This window comes from Cupressus sempervirens, chromosome 7 (genome assembly GCF_028749045.1).
Source record: "Cupressus sempervirens isolate cs-2001-9-10 chromosome 7, ASM2874904v1, whole genome shotgun sequence".
NCBI lineage: Eukaryota > Viridiplantae > Streptophyta > Pinopsida > Cupressales > Cupressaceae > Cupressus > Cupressus sempervirens.
The window spans coordinates 516,754,636-516,781,618 of NC_143124.1; the positions used below are offsets into that span (position 1 = coordinate 516,754,636).

The 26,983-nt window shown below is 36.3% G+C and overlaps 1 long non-coding RNA gene across 1 annotated transcript in view; it reads right to left on the reverse strand.

Moving 5' to 3' along the window:
- Positions 1–25,850, reverse strand: part of LOC149547797 (uncharacterized) — a 51,491-nt gene extending 25,641 nt beyond the window's left edge. Inside the window, exons 1-2 of the long non-coding RNA XR_016354420.1 lie at positions 25,754–25,850; positions 23,216–23,347 (exon numbers count right to left, since the gene is read on the reverse strand). This is a non-coding gene — a long non-coding RNA (uncharacterized LOC149547797). The remainder of the gene's footprint in view (positions 1–23,215; positions 23,348–25,753) is intronic.
- Between the last annotated feature and the right edge of the window lie 1,133 nt (positions 25,851–26,983).

Sequence of the window (26,983 nt, forward strand, 5' to 3'; positions counted from 1 at the left end):
TGGCAGAGAAGTACGCCCTCTGCGGGTATAATGAATACCAAACCTTATGTCACCATCCATAATGCTGAAAACCAAGTCCTCTACTTGTGGGTCAAAAGAAAAGTGATGAGCATTTCTCATAGTGTAATGCCGATAAAAAACTTCCAATCTCTGTCAAGGGCTCATCATCATCAAACTGGGAATCAAAAGATGGCTCCAATTTTTGACTTCAAATTATTGGTTGGGCAGGATCCTGGGCAACCCTCTCAGCAATCCCAACCACAAAATCCCTATTGGGAAGCATTGTAGCCAAGGTCTCTACAATCTTCCTCACCAATCGTTGTATAGCACGAGAGCCCCAAATGATAGTACCCTTAGTATACTGTATGAAACCTCCTACAAATCTGAGCTCTCAAGAAAATACTTCATGAATGACTCAGTGCGGTAGAAATTTTATGTGGAAGCATCAATCTACTCCTTGGCAATGCATAGTTGATCCCTTTGAAAATGTGACAATGCCAACTATCCAATGCTACCAACCATATGAAAAGAAGAAATAGATTCACTTCCAGTAGAAGGAAGTAAATCACTATGAGAGCGTGTCTCCACTGATGCTCTCACCTCCTCTGTACATTCTACACTCATATCCTGGACGAATGTGTTCGCCACATCCTCTCATCTCTCATCCTCAACTATAGAAGCAAACTCACCACCAACAACAATATGTAATTGAACAAGGTCTTGGGCTGGTGTCGACTGTACCCATTCTAACTATACAACAACCTCATCCAACTGTGGTTGTGACTCCTGAAGAGCCAAATGAGTATAATGAAGAGAGTCCACGGTCACCTTAAGCTCTCGGGTGAGCTCAGTCACCTCCTCTTTCCCTAACAACATCTCATAATAGGTGCTATCCCACTCCGGAAGGTGATCCTTGTCAACAACTAACTGAGAGTAGCTATGCTTCAAGATCCTAACAGCCTCTCGAAGTGCATGAACCTTTGCTAGAGAAAGAGTACTATCCCCGTGCTCATCAAACGTAGGAGCACCCCAACCAGATGTAGTTAGCATTTGACGAATAGCATCACAATGATCAAGAGTTGAAGAAATGTCACTATCACTCACCTTTCACTCACCTTTAGCTAACAAGTCACATGATGCCTCTGTAATCCATGACTCCTATGCAAGTTCTTTGTCTCACTAACTCCACTGAGATAGGAAACTCAATCAAAGATCTCCACTACAAGATCGCTCATACGTGTGCTATCTTCCTCACACAATTTTGCATCTGACACACAACTATCATGTACCTCAACTAACTTCTCTTCCGAAGAAATGGAATCCCTTGTCGTATCAATCTCCTCACATGTCTCAGCTTCCACCTCAATAGTAAGATCCTATAAGCATGGATCTTGGGACCCATCCAAAACCTCCTTAGATTCATCACCCAATATCTGACAAGGGGTGTCATACCCAATACATCTCATACCATCATCAAATGGATCATTAGATGTATCCATACTATCTGCATCGACATCTCTTGACAAAGCCTCAATTGTAGATTCCTGACTCCGCACACGACTCAACGTCAGGTTGTGAATTAGTAATACTAGAGCATAAACCCACATCTACTGACTCCGTTGAAACACCCATATCACCAACATCACAATTGGGTGACTCTATACATACCTCAGTCCCACCTGAGGAAGCAACTGCCTCCTGCACTGTAGCAACACCATGCGATCTCACATACAAATCTCCAATAATAATCTTGTCCTCTAGAGAGCCAAAAGTATCAGTGGTAGTAACTACATCAACTGTCTTTGCACTAACTGCAGCAACAACTTTGGGAACCTCAACCTAATGGAGCTCGGTTTTGCTATCCTCTACTACCATTGACACAACCACATGTCCCTGTGAAATAAGTCCATCATCAACACTCTAGATAGGACTAGCTAGTGTTGTACTAAATATAGGTACATCTGCATCATGGACACATGGTGGGGAAAACTCAAGCTTCCTTCATTGCAACTTCAATCTTGGCCTTCTAAAGGCATAAACCATATGCCTCACTGCCTTTTCAATTGTCTTTGGATCCGACAAGTGCTTTGCCAACCTCTGTTGATGAAGCTTAAGTTTCTCCATACTTTCTTGCAAATCATTCATATTTGTGCTAGCTTCATCATTACTCCATCGACTGCTAGAACTGTGAGTCCCCATATGTTTGTTCATCGCTAGAAAATGCTAGAGTGCTGCTCACTCCACATGTAATAACAATTCTGAAAATAAAATAACTTTCCCACCCCACAAAATGGCAAGAAACCGCTCTGATACCAATGTAATAACCCCAACTGGTTATAACTTCAACAAATACCAAAATTTTCTCTAATTTAGTTGTTTGACATTTTGTCAAAGACTTTGCAAGCAAGCTTTAATACCACTGTAATATCCCTTGTCAATTCGGACCTCAACTTTTTGATTTATAGCTCAAGGAATATTGTCAAACACTTCCAATACGATCTCTATGCTTGCTGTATCTGAGTTTCAATGATATCAAAGGGAATCTAAAAGCCTGTAATTGATTACTACTATATCTAAGGAAAGAAGTAAATTCATATGCAATTCTCTTTTGGCTTTTCAAATGAATATATATGAATTCTAAATGAAAAATGTGCACTTACAGGCATGCATACTATTATGTCAATTATGAAATATATTAATATGCACATTACATCAAATATATAGACCTGCAACTTATCACTCCTTTAGTGAGATATTTTCTAATTCAATTCTTAACATAATATGCCAAGGCTCTTGGCTTTGTAACCCCCAAAAAAATCTGAGTACAAATGACATTATAAATCTGATATAAAATATGCATCTTTAGTGACTTATGATAGCCACCTTTACAATACCAAATGACCAATTTAAATGATACAAATTGATTGTAGAACTTGATATACAAATCGCCCAATGAAGGAGATGAAATTGCAATCATAATCAAGCCATGTACTATAGCGCGGGTACTTTTCATGTCACTATTCACGGCACTGAAACAACCAACAATAAATGAACTTTCTAATTTAAGCACAAATAGAACTTCAAAATGAAGCTCTCCTGAATGCCAAATTCAGTGGATATTTCACCACCTCAAATGGTTGCAACACTAAAGAATTGACGCTTTCCAATGGCTAACTGAAATTAAAAACCCTTAGGTTTTCTCCCAAGTTCATATCAAATGCAATTGACAATAATCGGATGCCTAACAATGAAGCTCTCTCCTATATTTATTCTTTTCCTTCACCCTTTTAGAAGGAAATAAAATATTATTTAATTGCACTCTCTGGAAGCTTCCCCCTTTCCAATACAATAATTAATTGTACCTCTAAAAAATGAACTCTCTAGAAGCTTCCTTCTTTCTAATACAATAATTAGTTGTGCTTCTAGAAAATTAAATTAATTAAATATAAAGTCACCTTTAGATTTATTTATTTTCCAATACAATAATTAGTTGTGCTTCTAGAAAATTAAATTAATTAAATATAAAGTCACCTTTATATTTATTTATTTTTTGACTTTAATTTAATTTATTTCTCCTTATTTCTCCACTTAGCCTTTGGAGAATGAAAACCTAAGAACTCCATTGAGGGCCCAAAAGATGGGGGAAAATTATATCTGATTATATTAATATACAATGTTGGAACTGATTTATAGGCTTGAAAACATCATCATAATGTCTAGACCTGATTTTTACATGCCTTCAATAGGTACAATGCTGATCATACATGAGCTATTTAAATTTTCAATGCCGAAACAACTTACAATTCATTTGAAAAGGTCTGTGTTACATCTCAATTTTGGATCCATTAGAAATGTTCATATAATTGTTGAGGTTTCATGTGAAGTTAGTCGACAGGTAAAATTGGTTACAATCATGTGAAAAGGTAAGATGGTTAATCGCTATAATTTCATTTGAAATGTTGTTTTGGAAAGTTGGTTACTCATCTTGAATTCATGGGAAGTGAAATGGTGGTAGCTGTAATTATAGTTTATGATTAATAGCTTGTTATGGTAATTGTTATTATATTGAGAAATATGGTATAATTGGGGAGAATTTCCTTGCAGGAGCACGTCGAAGGGGAGAAGCATTACAAGAAAAGAACTGGGCACGGGGGGCACCACCATCACTGAGCACATAGGTATGAGCCATGAACCACCATGGCTAAGGGTAAACGACTAGGCAAGCAAGAGTGTATGTTGGACAACTATGAGCTAACCTGTTAAATTAGATATCATTTAATAGTAAAAGAGATTACTAAGCATGAATTGAAAACTGAGCAAGTTTGTACCTTTGTAATTGTGTTGTTGGTTGGAGCCTCCTGGTGCATAAGCATGTCTTATCATATCGACATTATGATACCTAAATATCTATACATGTACATGCATGTATATGTGAACATACGTAAACTAATTTTATATAAATAAGGACATACACATTCTTGATATTTGGCGTATACATAAGAAATATATGGTTGGTGTTTACAAATGTACACGTATAAACATACATACATATATAGGTATCTATAGATACCATGATACTATATACTAAGACAATATTATTATTTCTTTCACCTTGACTATGGCCTAATATTATTTCATGTGAGGCCACCTTTCTTATTCCTATATTATTTTCCATTGGGCCTTATAAGTTCAGATGGCCATTTTAAATATTTCTGCCAATGACCTTTTTTACTTTCTTTATAGAATGTTGCAAGTAAATAGCTGATGGCTGTTTGTTTTCTTTTATAACTCCTTTATTGCTCCTTTCTTGTTTCTCTTTATTGGAGCCTGAGGCAATTTATGGGTTCGATGTGGCTGTAACCATTGTTATTGCATACCTTAGCCAACTCCATAATCAAGAGTACTTATTTACCAATGAGAGGGTTCAATAGCAATGTTTTTCAGATCGCTTATGGCTCTGCAAATGAATCCATGACCTAGTTGCATATTATTCTTTTCCCTTTTTGAACAGGAGTTCAAGATTTTTACCTTTGCTCATTGCCGTAGTTCGTCCTTGTTGCCCATAGTCCTGTTCTTTCCCAAGCAAGTACATATGCAAGCTATGCGGTTGAGAAACACGGTTGTGACAAAGACATCCAACATCCCTATTCAGGACAAATGCTTATTGATTTTTTGCGCACAAGAGTGCTGATATTTTCATCATTGATTGTTTGCATATATGCTCAAGTCAAGCTATACATTCTGAAGGTCATGATTTATTTCTGATTTTCTCTTTATGTTTCCCTTCTAGAAAATCAAACTTTAGAATCATCTGATTGCCTATCAAAGAAGGCATGAATATCTTTCTTTAATTCTAGAGAGTGGAATGATTCATAGTCTATGTATTTAATTCTTTTGTTCTCCTATATTGATGTGAGTCATCATGCAATTTGAAAGTATATGTTCATGAAAGCACATCGAGTATTATTGTGCATTCTTTTTGAATCTCTGTCAAAGAGTGCTAGTTCATCCATGAGTACTATCATTATACCCTTCGAGATTAGTACAACACCACTATGATATTGATAAAATTTGCAAGGAATTATATTTATCATTTTGTAATGCCATAGGCTAGTCTAGTCACAATGAGATGGCCGTGCCTATAATTATCAATGAGTAATTCACTCTAGGATTCTCCCAGAAATTCACCCATGAGGACCTATAGGGTCGAGACGTAGGGTGATGATGAGGACATCCCTGCAAGAGAAGATAAATCTAAATCAATGAAAATATAATCATATCTAACTAACTATATCAGCTCATGGTAGCCTAATGGTTTGATCTCGTTGCCTAGTCGAGTGGTGGGTTGACACTCTAGTACTAGGATGCTTAGTGGCTAGACAAGGTATTCCATGTCTATTTCCAGGTAGGAAGGGCCTTTCTCGGATGAGATTGTGTGGGGATAATTAAGGGTCCGTGGTTGGGAGGTTAAGCTACTGACAATCTTCTCCACTAGATGTCAAGGGATGTATAAGGTAGAGATAAGTTATGCATTCAATTATCTACTAGTGACAAGTATATTGCTTTCTTGAATTTGAAATTATAAGTTGAAGATATGTTAGATTGGTTAATATCGAAAATCAATTCCTCTTAATGTATTGTTAAACAGTTAGATCAGTTGATTCTCCATTTGAATATGAAATATATGTGTATACATGAGATAGGCTTATCGGTTGGCTTTTGTTACTATAGTACAATGGTATTAGATGCCCTAGATGGTTTTCGTCATTTTGATAGTGGTTTAATTATTGTGCCCTAAGATGTATATGTAGACTAACTCATGTTATGTAGATGCTTCCATAGGAAGATTTTGGTTTGGGATTTAGGCTATGAAAAACTTATTCTATATTTATATTTATTGATGATGCTATCAATTGTAAGTTATGAAATTTCCGTTTAATTTATTGTAACCATTAATCTCATTCACATGAACATAACTGTTATAATTGTCTTCCTATGAATATGAAGTAGGAACTATATTTATTTAATATGCTAGTTGTTAGTTAAGACCCAAAAAATGTGGACGTTACATATGGTATCAGAACTCTGGGTTCGAAAGTGAACCTTGGGCCCAACATTGTTTTAGAGGAACTGATAATGAAATGTTGAATGAGATTTATATCACATAATTGAATCTTTTATAATGTAAGTTGAAAAAAATCGCATCGGGGATCATCCAAAAGAGCTAGGAAAGGCTGAGATGATGGTATGGTACATATGAAATGGACAGATGGATAAATTGCAAAATCATAAATATGAATCAGAACTAAGGAAAATAACATGATGGGCAAGTTGAGCAGTGGTGATCGGGTATTAAAACCCATGTAAATCCTTGGCCAAGATCATTTAGAGGTGTGCTTGCCTATTTTGATCACAAGATGTCGGTGGCGCCAATTAATCAGGCATGCCTGCCTATTAGTGAGCGAACATTCTAAATATTGGTCTGCTCGGATGATAGGACCAAAATGGTACGTGTGCCTTATCCCAAGAGGGAGGGCCATTCTCAGTAGAGAATGAGAAGATTACACTAGGTCCAAATGTCGAGGCTTGCACAATACAAACCAGTTTCTATTGTACTAATATAAATGTTCCTTGGTAAAGGATGGACTCTGTTAGGAGCCAATGAAATACATTTAGTACATATCAGTCCCTCTTAGGAGACTTTGAATCCCTGTTAGGAGATTCCAACCTTGTTAGGAGTTGTGCCTATTAGGAGTTGTCGAAGGAAGATGGAACCACTGTACAAAAAGAATCAATGGTAAGATCACTGAACTCACCATTCAACTAATCTTTGTATTATTCCTTATAGAATAATAGAAATTTATAGCTCCTTTGTCCTTTGACCAAACTTATCCTATAATGCTTGATGTGGTGTTATCTAAACCTTGATGGTGACTAGATATATCTTTTCAGTTGCATGTTTTCAGCATTATACTTTATGCATTTACATTCCTGTTCATATGAAATGGTTGTGATATTTTGTTATCCATTTTTGAACTTGAACTAAAGGAAAAATGAAATTGTGATCCATGATTTTGAGAATTATTTTAACTTGAAAATGATAATCCTTTCTAATGTTGATTAAATGACAAGAAGACCGTTTTGTGCTCCAGTAGGAGTAAGCACTTGTATAACTGAAACTATCAATGCTTATTTATAGATGTAACTTTTGTTTGAATTGAGCTTTTCCTTGAAACATTATAGTGACAAGATGGGCATGAAAGCCTAGGTCACACGAATGGGAAAGGTAAATTCTCTAATATTTACAGACAATTAGCGAGCACGCCCAGATGATCTACTTGATAAGAAGCCTATGTAGATTATATCAGATGCTTATGATCAATTCATGACCCAATGATGGGTTGAGCTAGGAAATTTTAGCATTAAAGGTGGAGTTCCTTGGAAATGCAAGAGTCTTGTGGACTCAAGGTCTAAGCCACAATTAGAATATGGTGGACAAAACATACAAGCATTAGGGCCACACCCCCATCTCAGGAATTGTGTGTGGAGCATGTAGTCCAAGTACTAGGAGATTGGGATACAGATAGTGTGGTATCATGTCTATCCTAACCTCTATGATTTTGATTGGATGTATGGTGATCTTTCATAGTATAACATGTTTTAACCTTTTGACACATTGTTATGCATACACATGCGATATTGATTTTATATGGTGATATCATGACACACTGGGCTATTTTATATTGTTTTAGAGATGAAGTATATTTCTATCATGAAATGATTATTCTAATGAAATGTTATTGTGATAAGATGGGCATGAAGGCCGAGGTTACATAAATGGAAAACATGGATCCACTAACCTTTTTCAGGTGATCTCTAAGCTAACAAGTATGATCTACTCATTAAATAAGTACCATATGCTAGATGATATGGATGAATTATTTAAATTATGTGATCAAGTCATGATCTAGAACATGATTAATTAAGGAATTACAATTTTGAATGCTTATCTTACTCTTGATTATTGAACATTGAAAATTCTCTTATATGAGATATCAATATGAGAATTGAACTAAAGATATTGTGTCCACATGAGTATGACATGAATATGAAATAGAATATCCTAAAACGTGATCAACTCAAGTGATACTGATGGGACCCCAAGTACGGTAAAGTAAACTCAGGTGAGTATGTTTCATTTTTTATTTTATGATATCATGTAAGCATTTTTCTGGAAGCATTGAGGTAAAGGAATAATAGACATTGGTTTTTGATCATGACTTAGATTTTGATTCAATTTTGAAATGAAATGATTTCATGATGCTATATGTACATCTTGTATTTGGAATATTCTTCTAGTGTTTGAAATCGCAAAGATCATCAGGGACGATGAAACACAAGTGGGAGGGTATGTTACATCCCAATTTTAAATTCTCCTTTATAGTGTTAAAATTTCAAAATTTATCAAGGACAATTAATCGCAAGGGATAGGGTATGCTACATCTTAATTTTGGATCCATTAGAAATGTTCATATAATCGTTGAGGTTTCATGTGAAGTCAGTTGACAGGTAAAATTGGTCACAATCATGTGAAATGGTAAGATGGTTAATCATTATAATTTCATTTGAATGTTATTTTGGAAAGTTGGTTATTCATCTTGAACTCATAGGAAGTAAAATGGCGGTAGCCGTTATGATAGTTTATGATTAATAACTTGTTATGGTAATTGTTATTATATTGAGAAATATGATATAATTGCGGAGAATTTCCTTGCACGAGTACGTCGAAGGGGGGAAAGCATTGCTAGAAAAGAATTGGGCACGGGGGGCATCACCATCATTGAGAAAATAGTTACGAGCCTTGAACCACCATGGCTAAGGGTAAACGACTAGGCAAGCAGAGTGTATGTTGGACGACCATGAGCTAACCTGTTATACTAAGACAATATTATTATTTCTTTCACCTTGACTATAACCTAATATTATTTCATTTGAGGCCACCTTTCTTATTCCTATCTTATTTTCCATCGGGCCTTATAAGTTGAGATGACCACTTTAAATATTTGTGCCGATGACCTTTTTTTTTCTTTATAGAATGTTGCAAGTAAATAGCCGATGGCTGTTTGTTTTCTTTTATAACTCCTTCACCGCTCCTTTCTTGTTTCTCTTTATCGGAGCTTGAGGCAATTTATGGGTTCGATGAGGCTTTTACCATTGTTATTGCATACCTTAGCCGACTCCATATTCAGGGGTACTTGTTTACCAATGAGAAGGTTCAATAGCAATGTTTTTCAAATCGCTCATGGCTCTGCAAATGAATTAATGACCCAGTTGAATATTATTCTTTTCCATTTTTGGATGGGAGTTTAAGATCTTTACCTCTGCTCATTGCCATAGTTCGTCCTTGTTTCCCATAGTTCTGTTCTTTCCCAAGCAAGTGCCTATGCAAGCTATGTGGTTGAGAGGGTCAGTTTTGACTGAGACATCTAGTGTCCCTATTCAGGACAAATGCTTATTGATCTTTCGTGCACATGAGTGCTGATATTTTCATCATCGATTGCTTGCATATATGCTCAAGTCAAGCTATACCTTCTGAAGGTCATGATTTATCTTCGATTTTCTCTTTATGTTTTCCTTCCAGAAAATTGAACTATAGAATCATCTAATTGCCTATCAAAGAAGGCATGAATATCTTTCTTTAATTCCAGAGAGTGGAATGATTCATAGTCTATGTATTTAATTCTTTTGTTCTCCTATATTGATGTAAGGAGGCATCATGCAATTTGAAAGAATATGTTCATGAAATCACATTGAGTATGTGCGTTCTTTCTGAATCTCTGCCAAAGAGTGCTAGTTTGTATAGGAGTACTATCATTATACCCTCTGAGATGAGTACAACACCACTATGATATTGATAAAATTTACTAGGAATTATATTTCTCATTTTGTAATGCCATAGGTTAGTCTGGGCACAATGAGATGGCAGTGCCTATAATTATTAACTAGTAATTCACTCTAGGACTCTCCCAAAAATTCACCCATGAGGACTGGTACAGTTGAGATGAAGGGTGATGATGGGAACATCCCTGCAAAAGAAGAGAAATCTAAATTAATGAAAATATAATCATATCTAATTAACTAAATCAGTTCATGGTAGCCCAATGGTTTGATCTCGCTACCTAGTCAAGTGGTGGGTTGACACTCTAGTACCAGGATGCTCAGTGGCTGGACAAGGTGTTCCATGTCTATTTCTAGGTAGGGAGGGCCTTTCTCGGATGAGATTGCGTGGGGATAATTAAGGTTCCGTGGTTGGGAGGTTAAGCCCTTGACAATGCTTCTCCTCTCCACCAGATGTCAAGGCATGTAGAAGGTAGAGATAAGTTTTGCATTCAATTATCTACTAGTAATAGGTATTTTACTTTCTTGAATTTGATATTACAAGTTGAAGATATGTTAGATTGGTTAATATCGAGAATCAATTCCTCTTAATGTATTGATTGTTAAACAGTTTGATCAGTTGATTCTCCAATTGAATATGAAATATATCTGTATGCATGAGATAGGCTTACCCGTTGGTTTTTGTTACTCTGGAACAATGGAATTTGATGCCCTAGATGGTTTTTGTCATTTTGATAGTGGTTTAATTATTGTGCCCTAAGTGGTATATGTAGACTAACTCGGGTTTTGCAGATTCTGCCCTAGGCGGATTTTGGTTTGGGATTTAGGGTATGAAAAACTCATTCTATAATTACATTTATTGATGATGCTATCAATTGTTAGTTATGAAATTTCCATTTAACTGATTGTAACCATTAATCTCATTCACATGAACATAATTTTTATAACTGTCTTCCTATGAATATGAAGTAGTAATTGTATTTCTTTGATATGCTAGTTGTTAGTTAAGACCTGGAAAATGTGAATGTTACAGTCTGAATCATCTGAAAATGTTGATCAGAGCTTCATAAATAGTGATAATAATCCTAGTTATAAGCCTGAAATGACTAATGAGCAGCAATCAAGGAGGAGCATGACTTAGTGCAACAATGGTAAGGTTACAATAATGACCAGTATGACTGTTTATTTGATATCATGCAACTGCTACAGGGCTAACATAGATCTGAAAATACATTTAAAAGCCTTCAAAGGTACAAAACCAGCAACCTGCCTTATTAGAAAATCTCCAAATATCACCAATAATTATGTGCTTCCAATCCAATTGATAGATCATTGAAATCTTGACAATATGCCAAATTAGCCCAGCATGCAAACCCTGGCTGTAATTTGCCAATGCCAAAGATGAGGGCAGCTGCCTAAAAAAGTGCTTTATGCACTATCACATGATAGAAATGTTGAAGATTATTATTATTAGTTATTATTAACTGATTATTAGCCTATCAGACACTTGCTTTGGGTGTTTAGTTTGGTATTCATTTGAAAATAATAATAATACTTAGTTGATCTAGATATTTACCAGCCGCTGTTTCTGGATATGATTTGATGAAAAAATCACTTACAATCTTATCCATAAACATCATCTACATTATGTACTATAGAAAATTATTTGACCTAGATATTTATTTTGCGTGCCACCCTTTAAAATAAACAGGTATAGATTGCATTTTCACTGGCTGAGTAAAATTGGATTGGAATTTGACATGAATTTGGGACATGAGAATTATTATCTTGAATCAGATTTCTGGGATTAGAACCCTAGTGTCTACCAAAAGTTAGGATAACCTTGACCTTTTCATATCTATTCCCTCATCAATCTTCACTTGGCATTAAACAAGAAAAGAGAGAATTATATAGGTTCTAATACCCCAACCAAGTGGTTAAGTCTGTACACACCATGGGCAGCCAGGCCTAATCATGAAGCCAAACTACTCACACTATGGTTGGCTAGGGTTATCAGAATATTGTAATGCTTCTTTAGTGGTCATCTTAGTTAGTCTTTAGTTTATTAGGCAGTTTCTATTTTTGCTTTAGTTCATGATTGTTTCTTTTTGAAACATCATTTTTGTAAATCTATTTGAGGAGCTTTGTCTCCGTGTTTAATTCAACATTGATTTACCAATACATGGTCGTAAAGTAAATCTATGGGATTTCAAAAAATTGATGATTTTTTATGAAAATTTTGAACCTCCTTTGAACTAGAATTTTTCCATAAATTTGGCTTCCAATTTTTTGAAATATAAATCACTAGAGGTATTTAATGAAAATTTGTGGTTTTTTTCGAAAATGTTTGCTGAAAATTGCAAGTCTGGTCAAGAGTTTTGGTCGCGGGATTTCTTGGTTTGAGCACAAGTCTCTAATTTTCAAAGGTTGTACGTACATGTTGCTTATATTTGCTTTTTGTGAGTTACATTTTCTTGCTTGTGCTGTTTTACCACGCAAAATCTCATATTTTTGTCACATGAGGGTTTTTTCCTAATGGGTTTTCATTATTTTTTCCCTTCAATTTTTTTGGATGGGTTTTCATAAAATTTTCCTTAAAACATTATTTGTTTGGATTTAATATTTTTTTTCTCAAAAGTTATTTGTTGGGTTTTAATAAATTTTCCTCAAAAATTATCTGTAGGGTTTTACTTTTTTTTCTTAAAAATGATGTTTTGTATTCTCTAACCCATGTCTCAGATTCTATTTTCTAGTTTTTTCGATTTTTTCCCAAAAATCGTGATTTTTTGCTGTTTTGGAGCATCGTGCACTTCCACAAAATTTAAAAGGGTTTGTCGATTTTTCCTCAAAATTGTGCAAACTGTTCTCAATATGTCTTTGGCTACAGGGAATGATAACTCTGTTATCCAACTTTAGATTGGAGTTTTGTGATCACTTCTAGTCAGGAGTTTTGTTGATTTTGGAAGGGTTAGTGACAGACTTGTCTTAGTGGAAGGCTCTTGTCTCTTGTTGCAAAACATTTTCAAGAAGGGGGACACCCTTCTTTGTTCTTTTTTGAATAGATTTTGGCTACTCTTAGTCATTGACATTCTTTAGATCTAGGGAGGGTCTCAACAACAGAAAAGCGTTTTGAAGAATTTATGAATAAAAGACATGTATGATCTTCTGCAGGGTATTTAGATGATGACCATTAGGGGAGGGTTTATAATATTGTAATGTTTCTTTAATGGTAATCTTAGTCATTAGTTTATTAGACAATTTCTATTTTTGTCTTTAGTTCACTATTGTTTCATTTAGAAACATCATCTTTGTGAATCTATTTAAGGAGCTTTCATCTACTTGATTTGATAAAATGTCGATTTACCATAACAAGGGTATGGTGCCATTTTTTGGTAGAAAGAATCAATTCTTGAGCACATTCTAAAGACATGGGTGATTAGGACAGCGATGTTGAGGGTTACGTAGACTTAACTTTGTAAGCTAGTGTCAACTTTATTTCATTGCCAACTGTTAATACTGATTGAAAATTCTGTAATCAGAACTTCATGTGAAATCTAATATATCAAGCTTTGAGCATTTCGTTGTTAGTATGTCTTGCATATCATTGCTTTTGTGAAAGTTTATTTAAAACAAAAATCTGAATCAGTTAAATTGGTGTAGATAAACCCAAGGTGGGATTATTTCGAAGGTATCAAAACCGTTGTTTCTTCTTGCCTGTGAAAATGATGCAGTTTTTGCAGAAGAGCGACCATGAAATCAGGTACTAGTGAGGGGAAAAGAGGAAGGAAGATTCCATGAGTGAAAGGAATGAGGAAATCAACCTCCAAGAAATCATCAGAAATGGTGAGGACTCTGAGGGAAATGAATCAGCAGTAGAGTGGTGGGAGATCTAATTCTTATGGTGCAGAAGGAAGCCTTTGCCAATAATGGAGTTTCAATCAATCCTCCACCAAGACATTCGAAGCAAAATTATTGCAAACTAAGGAGAAGGCCCCCTTGAAAAAGAGTAGCAAGTACCACCAAATTCTGATGATGAGATGGCAAGATATCATGTTGATTATAGTGCTCCAAGTCTACCTATTGTTTGTGACATTACATTCATGGAGTATCATGACATGAAGACATGAAATGGACATAGGAGGAGAAGGTATGAAGACCAGCCCCATAGAGACATCCAATTTGTTTGGGAAAGATTACAATCCCTACTTTTGGTAGATCACTTCTCTATGAACCCCATGTTTGAAGAAGATATCATTAAGTTTGTCACTTCACACCTAGAGGGTGTAGCTCATGACTGGTAGTACTATGGAATGGTGATACAAGGTCATTGTTTCATAATCACTGTGGAGGATTTCAACTAGAGATGATAGAGAGTTCGACTAGAAAGATCTAGAGATTTACTTCAAGGAGTTAATTTAATTGAAATAGGAGGGATCAATTGAGCATTATGTAGTAGAGTTTTAGAGGCTTTCATTGATGGTTCCAAATGTGGTAGAGAGGTGACTTTTAGTGCTCTTCGTTGAAAGACTGGTGATTCACTTTAGGGGTCGGTGATATTATCAGAGTCAAGTTCTTACCAAGCAGCCATCACTGAAACCAAGAAAGGTTGATGAAACAAAGAATAAGCTTTGAAGAAAAAGTTGTGCTTTTTATGTAGAAAATTGTGATTGTGGAATACATATGCTTGGGAAGGGGCAAACACACTATATAGTAGTTCTCCCCGAGGATGATTCAAAGATTGAAGAAGCTGAGTGTAAGTTGATGATAGAGTCTGAGAGCAAAGAAGAGACCATGATGCAGTTTTTGCAGAAGAGCGACCATGAAATCAGGTACTAGCAAGATCTCAAAGTAACAATGTTGATTGAAAGTGGTGTCATTGCCAAGTGCAGATTTGGTTTCTAGGAAAGGTTTGAACATAGAGAAGATTGATGGACTTAAGGTTATGCTTTAAAATGGCCATATTATTTCTTGCAGGTAAAGGATATGACAATCCAACTTATCTTTGGGAAGTCATCAAGTTATTCTTGAGTTACTTCTTGTTGTTGGAGGATAAAATAAACCATCTTATTTTTGGGAAGTCATCAAGTTATTCTAGAGTTATTTCTTATAGGCTTAGGTGTAATGAGAATCTTTGTGATAAAGTGGGCAGTGGTTATGTTATCATTATGTAAGGGCAAGAAAATTTGGGAAGGGAGGGTCATCATGCCTTTGCATTGGATGGGTCAACCAAGCACTATAAAACAATGTTGTTGAAAACCTTCACCCATACTTATGTGCTTGCATATCTAGTCGAAACACCAAATTATCTTAGCATGCAGCCCCTAGATGGAGTTTGCTAATGACAAGATGTCAAACTGTTAGTATGGAATAGAAATGAACAAAGGAAAATGAGACGATTAACAAGATGACAAAGGATTATATGTAATATAAAGGATGCCATAGACTAAACCTGGTTTCGATGGTCAATAATGCAATCCTGATTTAAGCTCAGGAACCCATGAAGAAACCTATATACAAGCAAGAAGGAGAAAGAGTTGGGGTGGCTTTTTGGAAACTTAACTTAGTCAATTCCCTATTTTGGTGTATCCACCTCCACAACAATCATTTAGACATGATGAAATTGGTGATGGATAACCCAATATAGACAAAGTAAATAAAATGCAATATAAACGAGAACAAGATAAGATGATTAATATGCTTCCAAGACACAAGGGTGAGAAGAATCCCATATTACAGAGAGAAGCCCAAAGATGGAGAGTAGAGCCAAAAGCGTGAGAGAGTTTGACAGCTTCAATGGAGAAAATTTGCAATAATGGTGTATGAAGTATGCCAAAGATGATAGATGGAGAGCGAAAGCATAGAGAGTGTGAACGACTAGACCAAATGAAAGCAAGTAAAGTCTATTTGATGCATTTGCATGGAATCCCACGTAGATGAGCCCATCATTGGTGCGTTGCAAATATAGGTTGGTAGTTTCTAATGCACCAGCAGCCTGCATGTTTGCAGATCTGCAGCACACATTTGTCAAAAACCATCAGGGTTGCACAACAAGAATCTCAAAGTGGGTGATAAGTTGGTTGATGATAGGGATTGCAAAAATCTTGAGACTTAGGCGAAAGTAGGGAAATGCAAAAATGTCATTTTACACAAGGGTGTAAAATTTAGGCTGTTACATTTTGTCCCCACTTTAGTAAGCATATTATCTTTAGAAGATGTGAGGCTAAAGTTAGAGAAAATTTACTTGACTAATGTGTAGGAATTTCATCACAACCCCCAGCTAGGAATTTTTGATTTGTTGATGAGTTGGATTTAGCATACAATTTGCAAACTAGCATGCTAGATGATGAAGACAACCTGTTTGACATGAGATCATTTATGGTACGCCAAAATGGCTAGGAAATTGTGTTATGCCAAGTAGCCATATGATAGGCTGATTTTTTATAAAGCTTCGACATATGTAGTGAATGCTAGATAGGCATGTGGTAGGAAGACTTTGATAGGTGCATCAACATGCATAGTGTTGAGCTAGATACGCATGTGATAGGGCAGCTTAGACACAATGCACTAACATGCATAGCGTGGTGCTAGATAGGCGTGTGATAGGGCAGCTTGAGGTCATTTTGATACGCATAGCATTAAGCTAGATAGGTGAATGATTAGGCACGATCAAGACACAAAGATAGTGGTTTGCCCCCCACAAAGGCGAGTAATGCCAAATTTTGAAAATTTATGTGAGAAAAACCAATGGTGTAGAGAAATCGTTAGGTAAAACTAAAATAGACACACAACAACCTCCCATAGGGATGGACCATGTTTCTTAAAGGGGGGCATAGATGATTCCAAGGAAGGAAAGGATGATGTGGCATGCCAACATTTGAAATGTTTTCATGGATTGCCAGTTCTTGATGGGTGACACAATTTCGAAAAATTTGCACAAGGATAGGGGGATCTGATAGATTGACATCAAAATCCAAAAAGCATAAACATATATCTACTCTTAAGGGTTTTTTTTATCTCTATTAACTAGGACTCGGATCTAAATAATGACACATGAAAGATAAAGAAGATAAAAATTTGGGTCAACATGGAAGGGATACCTAAATGCCCCAAACACTCTACATTGTTCCCAAATGTTGAAAATCAAGAGTGCAATAGATGGAGGAAGTATAGAACATATAGAAGAAGATGAATGTGAGAAAACCCCCCATTTCCAAGTACCAATAGGGTACAAGGATCTTTTAGGAGGGATCAACACTGAAAAACAAGCACTAGGGATCACATACAAACACACTTAATCTACAAATGTAAAAGTGGGTATTACCCTCACCAGTTGTCCATCAACAAATCATCATCCTCCCAATATTGATCATATGGGGAGGGAGGTCGAGATTGTAAAGGTGCAACTCCTCCCTATCTTGATCATATGAGGAGGTAGGTCCAGGTTGCAATGGTACGACTGCTAATGTAGCCCCAAGCACCCTACCAACAACTAGAGCCAAGGATGAAGAAACCTTTAGGTCCTCATCTAGGAGTTCTACTATGGTGAGTGAGAGGGATCATGTGAAGATCGCTCTTGACGTCAAAATTTCCTCCAACGAATCAAAGACGCAAGCATCAACACTTGTAGGAGATCCATGTGGAGGTGTGGATGAAGAAGAGTCTCCATGAACCTTTGCCAAAGGGTTAGAGACGAACTCAGATAAGTTGGAGCTTGCTCCACTGTGAGAATTTAAATGGACAAAGGGTCTACTAGAGCATATTTGCAATGCCTAAACTCCAAGGCAGGGCCTTGGTTAGTTTTTTTCTTGAAGGATGGAGGTTAAGCCCTCTGATCTACTATAGCCGCTTTCAAGGCATCCAAGAAGCTAGCATAGCAATTAGTGGATTCATACCGAGTGGACATCACTATGTTGGATACCACTTACGTGTGCAACAAGGTCATTGGTTTAAAGAATGGCAGGATGCCTAGTAGAATGATGATCAATGGTGGCTGCACCTGCTTAGCATGAGGCCTAATTGTTATTCCAAATTTAGGAGCAAGCATGAAAAAGGTACTCAGAGGATGAGGGGAAGCAGAAGTAGGACCAAAATTGGAAGCAAATGCAGAAGCAGTGATAGATGTGAGATTAGAAGATGCAATCTCTTCGCTTGCAGTAGCCTCACAAGGCAAATACCTCTCCCATCGGCGATGCTTACATTCGCATGCAATATGGTTCTGAGGTAGATGCAGGCATGAATGAGAAGGTTGTCAACACCAAAGAATGCTTGATTAATGGAGTAGGAGGTGGAGATGATGACAAAGACATTGATAGCTTAGTCACAATCAACCTTCCCCTTTTTGCACTACGGGAACATATGGTGCCCTTTAGTCAGTACCAAGGGAGATAGTGCAATCTTATAAGGCTTTGTGCATAGTGCAATCTTATAAGGCTTTGTGCAATGCCATTCCACTTCATGGGGGAGGTTGTCAATGCCAACATTGAAGAGGGCCCAATCGATGGAGTAGGAGGCGGGGATGATGATGGAGGTACTAGAGGATTATTCATAGGTGACCTTCCTCTTTTTGCCCTGCGGGTAGGTGGTGGACAAATGATGCCCTTGAAGGCTAAGTAGTTGGTACCAAGAGAGATGGTGCAATCTTATGAGGCTTTGTGCAATGCCATCTTGCTCCATGAGGGAGGTCGTCGATGTCGTTGCTAACACTGAAAAGGGCCCAATCGATGAAGAAGGGGATAGGGATGATAATGGAGGCACTGGAGGCTTAGACACTGACAATTTTGCCCTTTTTGCCTTGTGGGTAGTTGGGGGAACAAATGGTGCCCTCAAAGGTTGAGTAATCCATGCCAAGGGAGATGGTGCAATCTTACGAGGCTTCTTGCCTTGACCATAAATGGGAGGGCGAGGGATGCCTAGGATGATGGGTATGGTGGGAGGTGGGTGCATCGTAGGCTTTGGTAACACAGGTGTTTTTCCCTTATCCACATGAGATGTGGATGCAGGACCATAAGATACCAATAAAGGCTATGAGCCCCAGACCAAGAAGGGACAGAGGAGGAAGCACATTGAGCCTTATGAGAGGGAAAGTAGTGGAAGGCACTATAGATCTCTAGCTCATTCCCCTGACCATGTATGCCTAATATGCGAGAAAGGCAACATCTTGTATGGGACACAAAGCCTCTTGAAGCCCCTACAAAACCTAGGGAATGATATATAGTGACCTTAATAGTATTGGATAGTCCTTTTGCGTGGGAACTTTAGGTATTTGTGGAAGATTGAGGGTATTGCTCCCATGGAAGTCAACTAGGGGATACCCAATTTAACTTTGGACAAGTTTGACTCTGGGATCACCACAAATGTCAAAAAGACCACCTTAGGTCCTCCTAAATCGTTAGAGTGGTTTATCCCAAAGGGGGTAAGGATAGTCCATTGTGCATTTGTATGGTGGCTTGACACTCATTGTATTTTCCTCTATTAAAGCCATTTACAATGAGGACCTCCTTCGTAACGACATCGATTTGACATGTGGGATCTACTAGGACATCCTGACAGTTATGTCATTGATAGAGGTCGATACATATAGGGGAGAAGGCTCTCTGTTGTATGGTTCATTCAAAGGGGTGGATGCCATGGTTGTCTTAGGCACCCTTTGGACTTGCGAAGAAATAGGAGATGGTTACAATGTCTACGACAATGCTGTTGTAAAATTTTGAAAGGCTTTAGTTCACATTAGGTTCACCAAAATGTGGGGAAGAAAAATAATACACAAATCTAGGGACTGATCAAAGTCTTGAGGGATGGATTACTTTGTTGCACCACCTCATGTTGCTAGCTAGAGTGCTAGGGAGATCAAACACGATGAAGAGTTTGCTTGATTACCTTAAGTTGATTGAATGTGAGTGCTTAAGTGTAGATGTCTTAATATGATTTAATTAAGTGTAATTCAAATGCTTTTGAGTAAAATTAAATGGACTAATAAAAATACTTAGTTAAGGGAAATGGTAGAGAGAGCTACAACGAACAAAGACCAAGCTATGCAAGCTCACTACCTTGGACAATAGTCCGATCCTCAGACTATAATATGGACATCGAATCCCAGAGCTGTGCATTGATGTCTCGTATGGATAGGGTATGTACAGGCAGAAACGAAATATAAAATACACTAACAAAATGCTAACTTAAAAGCGCAAGATAAAGATGAAATAACAAAATGATAAACCAATGGACTAGAACTATTCTAGAAGCATAAAAACGAGAAGAGAATGACAAACTAAAAGTATGAAATAGAAATGAACGAAGGAAAATGAAATGATTAACAAGATGATAAAGGACTATACGTAATATAAAAGATGAAATAGAATAAACCTAGCTTTGATGGTTGATAATGCAATCATGATCGAAGCTCATGAACCCATGAAGAAACTTGTACTCAAGCAAGGAGAAAGAGTTGGGGTGGTTGTCTGGAGACTTGCCTCAGTCAAATCACTGTTTTGGTGTCTCCACCTCCCTAAAAATCTTTCAGACAAAATGAAATTGGTGATAGATAACCAAATAGATGGAGCAAGTAAAATGCAATATAAATGAGAACAAGATAAGAAGATTAACATGCTTCCAAGACACAAGAAAAGGGTGAGAAGCCTCCCCTATAATAGAGAGAAGCCCAAACACAGATAGTAGAGGCAAAAGCATGCGAGAATTCAAAGACTTAAATGGCGGAAACCTACAAAAATGGAGCATCAAGTATGCCAAAGATGATAGATGGAGATACAAGAAATGTAGAGAGTGTGAATAAGCAAGAAGGAAGACCAAATGAAGGCAATTGAAGGGTATTTGATGCATTCGAAGGGAATCTCACATATGTGTAACCCCCCCTTTTTCCGAGTCTTTGCTAACAACTATTATATCATTGACATGGCTACTTTTCATATTCATGATCATGAGAAGGCAGTTATAACAGTTATATTACATGATCATATAAAATAGATTAATGGTTAAATCAATTTAACTGAAATATCTTAACTAAGAATTGAAGAAGTATTCAATCAAAAAATGTGATGAATAAAACTATCATCGTAACCAACTGCTACTTAATGGAAGAGATACCTTTTCTGCTAAAAGAATGTACCTTTCATAATCACTTGAAGATAGTTTTACAACTACTTTACATATTTAGATGGAAGAGAACCAACGGCTATAACTGAATAATTGAAAAGAAGATAATTGATTAAATGATATTAACCATATAACATATCTTCAACTTGAAATTACAAATTCATAAGGTAAACTACCTGTTACTAGAAGATATTTGAATGTAGATCATATCTCTGTCTTGTGCAAGTCTTGGCATCTGGTGGAGGAGAAGTATTGTCAAGGGTTTAACCTCCCAACCGTGGGCCCTTAAATATCCCCACACAATTTGAACTGAGAAAGGCTTGGGACACCACTGTCCATCCACTGACCATCTTGGCGTTAGAGTAGCAACCCACCGCTCAAATAGACAACAAGACCTATACTGTGGACTACTATAAGCTGACACGGCTTTTTAGTCAAATCACATTGCTTGTTTGTAGTTATTGATGTTTCTTTCTTTTTATCATGCAAGAGTATCCATTGTTCAATAATTTTCTTCCTCGCACCCTTAATCTCGACCATGCTGGTCTTCCTGGATGATTTACCGGGTGGATGTATAAATGATTGTAATCGCAACCAATAAATCTGCCTAACTGGCTTTGGCAATTAAGGAGATTCTGATTTAAAAACATAAAATGCATGGCCAATTCCTCTACCATTCTGGCATTGGCATTTCAAAAGATATTTGAGAAATGTTTAAGCATTCATATAACAGCCAATATATCTGCCATTCTGGTGCTGGCAACATAAAGATAGTTTCCATTAATCAATTCAGTAATCAGCCATTCTGGCTTGCTAATACACATTAGTATAGAAGTTTGAGTTTTTACAAATCTAAATCTTCTAGATACAAAATTCTTATCGCAGGAAGTCTATTGCAAATACTCTTGTACAAAAACTTTCAAAAAAAATATATGCTATGCAGTTCGGCGCAATCATGTGGTTCATAAGGAAGATCATTGTTTCATTCACAATCAATAAAATAGCATAGGAAATCTTTAAATGGCTTCAGTCGTGCCCTACAATCAATTTGCAAGATATATTTATACATGTGCAAAGGTAACAACATAACTTGGTTAATGGTTGGATTGCGCGGTATGAGAAGCTCTGGCTGATGCACAAAATGCTCACTCCAAGAGGCTTCAATATGCAGTGATTGATTATGCACTAATGTAAGAAATGTTGAATGCAAACGCTCCTAAGAGGTGTATCAAGTTTCAGGAAAAATATTGAGAGTAGAACAAAGATTAAAAATGAGGTAGTAGTGACTCTTTTTTGTCAAGAGAAAAAAGAGATAATATTCGTTCAAGAGCTATCACACAAAACGTAGCCTTCTTAGCTCAGTTACGAGCAAGATGCAAGTGTGGCAAGAGTAACAAGATTCTTGGCCATTGGTTCAACGTGGCAATAATAATATTAATAATATGGCCACCCAAAATAAATTATAAAAAGGCCAATGAGAACATGATAAAAATATAGCCGCTCAAGGTGAATGATAAACTAGTGCCAAGGAATAATATTAACCTGTAGCCAAGGTGGACAATAATAAAAGAAACAATAGTATTGAACATGGGATTATATTAAAACATAAAATAATATTACTTAAGGTAACTACTGATCTCAATTTTGATTTAAGCTTGAATGATTTTTTAATTATATATAAGTTAGACCAGTTAGCTCATGGTTGTACCTTAGTATACCTTTGCTTGCCTAGTCGTTTTCCTTTGGTTGTGGTGGTTTAGGACTCCACCTATTTGCTCAATGGTAGGTGGTGCTCCCGTGCTCAATTCTTTTGGCAATGCTTCCCCCCTTTGACGTGCTTCTACAAGAAAATAAATTCTCCACGATAATATCATACTCCTCAATATAATCACAATTATTATGACATGTTATTATTCATAAACCAGCATAATGGCTAACCACCATTTCACTTCCCATGAATTTATGATGAATAACCAATTTTCCAAGATTTTCAAGATAACAATATTGTAACATCATAACGATTAACTAACATGTCATCTTCATATGAAATTATAACGATTAACTAATCTTACTGTTTCACATGATCATAACTAATTTTACCTATCAACAAATTTCATATGAAACCTCAACGGCTCAATGAACATTTTTAAATTGAGCCAAAAATTGGGATGTAACAGCAGGTGAGCCCATCTTGGGGTGTTATGGACATAAGTTGGCAGTTTGTAACGATCCAATGACAACCTGCACATCTACAGATTCATGGACGCAAGCACACCACTTGAATGTCTCTCCGACACACATTTCATTACTGTTGGGGCTGCTTGGCAAGAATAACAAAGCAGGTGATGATCTGGCTGATAATGGGGGTCACGGGGATCTTAAGTCCTAGGCTAAAGTAGGGCAATGCAAAAATGGAATTTTACACACGGCTGTAAAATTTAGGCCATTATAGGAATCAAGCAAACACACCAGAAATCAATTCTTCCATCAAATCAATCAGTTTATATTAATTATTCAAACATCAATTAAGGAATCATATGAATCAGCATTGGCACTTATCCGACAAAAGACAGAAGTGGGCATTCAACAAGAAAATCACATCAAATCAGGTCTAATTAATTGACAACAGTCGATTGGAGGTAAAAACCTTGCAAGTAAGCTTTTACTCTACAAGTGTTGCAGTGTGCAACGGAATAGTTGAGTTGATTCTTAACTCATATTTGTGTTTGATAATATTAAATGCTATTCTAAATTACTGGTAACCCGACAATCATGTTGAGACGAGAAGGAAATATAATGAGGAAGAGCAGGTAGGAGATTGACATCTAGTTGTATACCTACAGGCTGTAATCTCAGACTGTCTGTGCAAGTACAGCCCTTTGATGAGTTGAGGCCTCAATCTTTGGGCTTTACTAGGATCTAGTGTTAAGCTTTGTTCTTGGTCCTCGGTAACAGTTTCAAGACAGACATATCTCAGTCCTTTTCCCTTGCCCTTGACTTGTCCGCAAGCTAATATTTGAGTTGTATCTCTTGGTATTCAGGGATGACCTCGAGCTAGGTTTGTATAAGTTTTTACTTTGTCTGTGTACAATAGCACAGGTTAGAAGAAGCCTAAATCAGCATACTTATCTTTAATGGTGCGTATCGAGCCTGCCGATGCAAGAATTTACCCTTTTTTAACCGCCTTGAACATTTTAAGTTATGCCCTTCTAAACATCTATTCTGGCAGTATGGTTGTAAATCCCAAGTGTCCTAAATGCACGATGATTGTACAATTTTCTTGTACTGTAGCGTAGGTTGCTTGTACAGCTATGCAGAGGGCTTTGGAACAGATTTAGATATCTTGATATATTTTTCCTCCAAAATCATCTTGTTTACATGTCAATTTATGGCAAGTTTCTCATCTGAAATGCTGTTTATAAACATCAAGTCGTCGTGTTTATATAGTATTAAATGTTTAAAATTATGATGCAAGGAGTCCAATTAGTAAAACAGGATTCTGTTTTATCAAAAACAAACATATGCTGTCAGAAAGTTCTGAAAGCACATTTTGTCATTTTCTAATTGTACAACTGTTATCCTGTGACCCTGCCATGAATTTCACATTCACCAGACTTTTGCTAATAAGCAAGGAAAAGAAAATATTTTATTGTGCCGGTGAGATTAAAGCAACAAGAAACCAAGTTCCGCTATTGATTTTTGATAAATTCAATCTTTATGATATGATAAGCTTCCACGAGGTAAGGCCAGTTTGGCTATCAATTATGCAGGAGGGGAATTTCGGGTTAAAAGGACTACTGAGAAAAGGTTATGGGTAGGCTATAAATCAAATGTTGCTTGCAATGTAATCTGGTCATAGAGTCTGGTTATAGCTTGCTAGAGCTATGAGTATCCGTGCTGCTGCTTAGACTAGTATAAATATTCTAGTCTAAAATATACTAGGTCATAACGATTTATTCGTATTGTCTTCCGCAAATATTGAAAATGCCATCTTTGAATATGTGCAAGATTGTTTGTTCCATTGTGTGTCAAGTGCTTTCAACGAGAGAAAATCCAAACTAAATTAACAAAACAAATTGGCAAAAGCTAAAGCGGTTGCAGGCTATAAATTGAAATGAAACTGCTATAATGCTTCTGCAAGAAAGTACGTGTTTGGAAATAAAATAAAATAAATCTTCATTGCAAGGAATAGTAATGGAGAATCAGAATTTCAATTAAATGTATGCGCGGAAGGCTCAATACAAACCTAACTCGTGTCAGAGAAAATAAAAAATGAGCCCAATGTGGACTTCGTAAAACTCAGATATCTGTCATGCTTGCACTCACCATAGTTTAGTTTGAGATTTTACATTTTATTGGCGTACAACGATGCCACTTTGCCTATGCTTATTTTCTGTTTTGACTGCTTTGCAAAAAGAAAACTTGGAAAATCGCTGAATTGATAAGCAGATCAGAACTTTGTTTTAAATTTTTTAAATTAGAACTATACATGAATATTTTTGACTATTTCTTTCTATTCTGGAATTGGGGGAGTTAACAAGAGGTTCAAATATTGCAAACTTGTTGCACATATATGAATATCATAGTTTTGATCTACAAACCTTTTTTCTTAATCATTTAGATGTCTTGCTTTCTTCCATGCTTTGTGATGTATATAAGGGTGGGAAATATTCTAGTCTAAAATTGACCTAAGCACATTGCAAGTTACACTTTAGATTGGACATGTGCTCCAGCCTTGTTAAAGTGTTTGCTAGACCACTCGTACTCTTGAAAAAGCCAAACCCAATAAATGATGTTAAAATATAGAGAATTTTTAAAATAAAATTACAAAATGAGCGAGCATCAAGCCTCAATAGATTCTCACACTATGAGCCCCATACGTCCATAGAATTTCCTCTCATTAACCTACACTAAACCTTATTACATGTTACATGCACCTCAAAATATTCAACTTAGATACATAAATAAGATTTATTGAAAGAATTTACAAAACACTATCAACAATTTTCTCTCTCCCATCATTTAAACACAACTATACCTTTTCCTTATTAAAAGTTAATTTCAAATTGTTACCACCAATAAAAAAATCATAAAATTCTTGATAAGATGAGAATTACTTGTGAGAAATCACATTGTAGTAACTTAAATCAATCAACAAGAACCATAACAAGGTAAACTTCAAGCCCTCATCTATGTATTCTCTCGTCTATTTAGAAAGTAAAGTAGTCATGAGGAAACTAATCTTTAGCTATGCAATGCCATGGTTTATAGAAACAATTAAGTTTTCTTAGAATTTGAGCGAATAACAAAGGAGCAAGATGAACTTATCTTATTTGGCGAGTTTAATATCTATTAAACTTAGCTTACTCAAATTCAATTAAAAGCATTTAAATGCTTGATAATAAAATGATTTTGCTTTATTTAGAAAGAAACAAATTGATTGCATAATAGTTCATTTGACTTGTGGAACATCCTA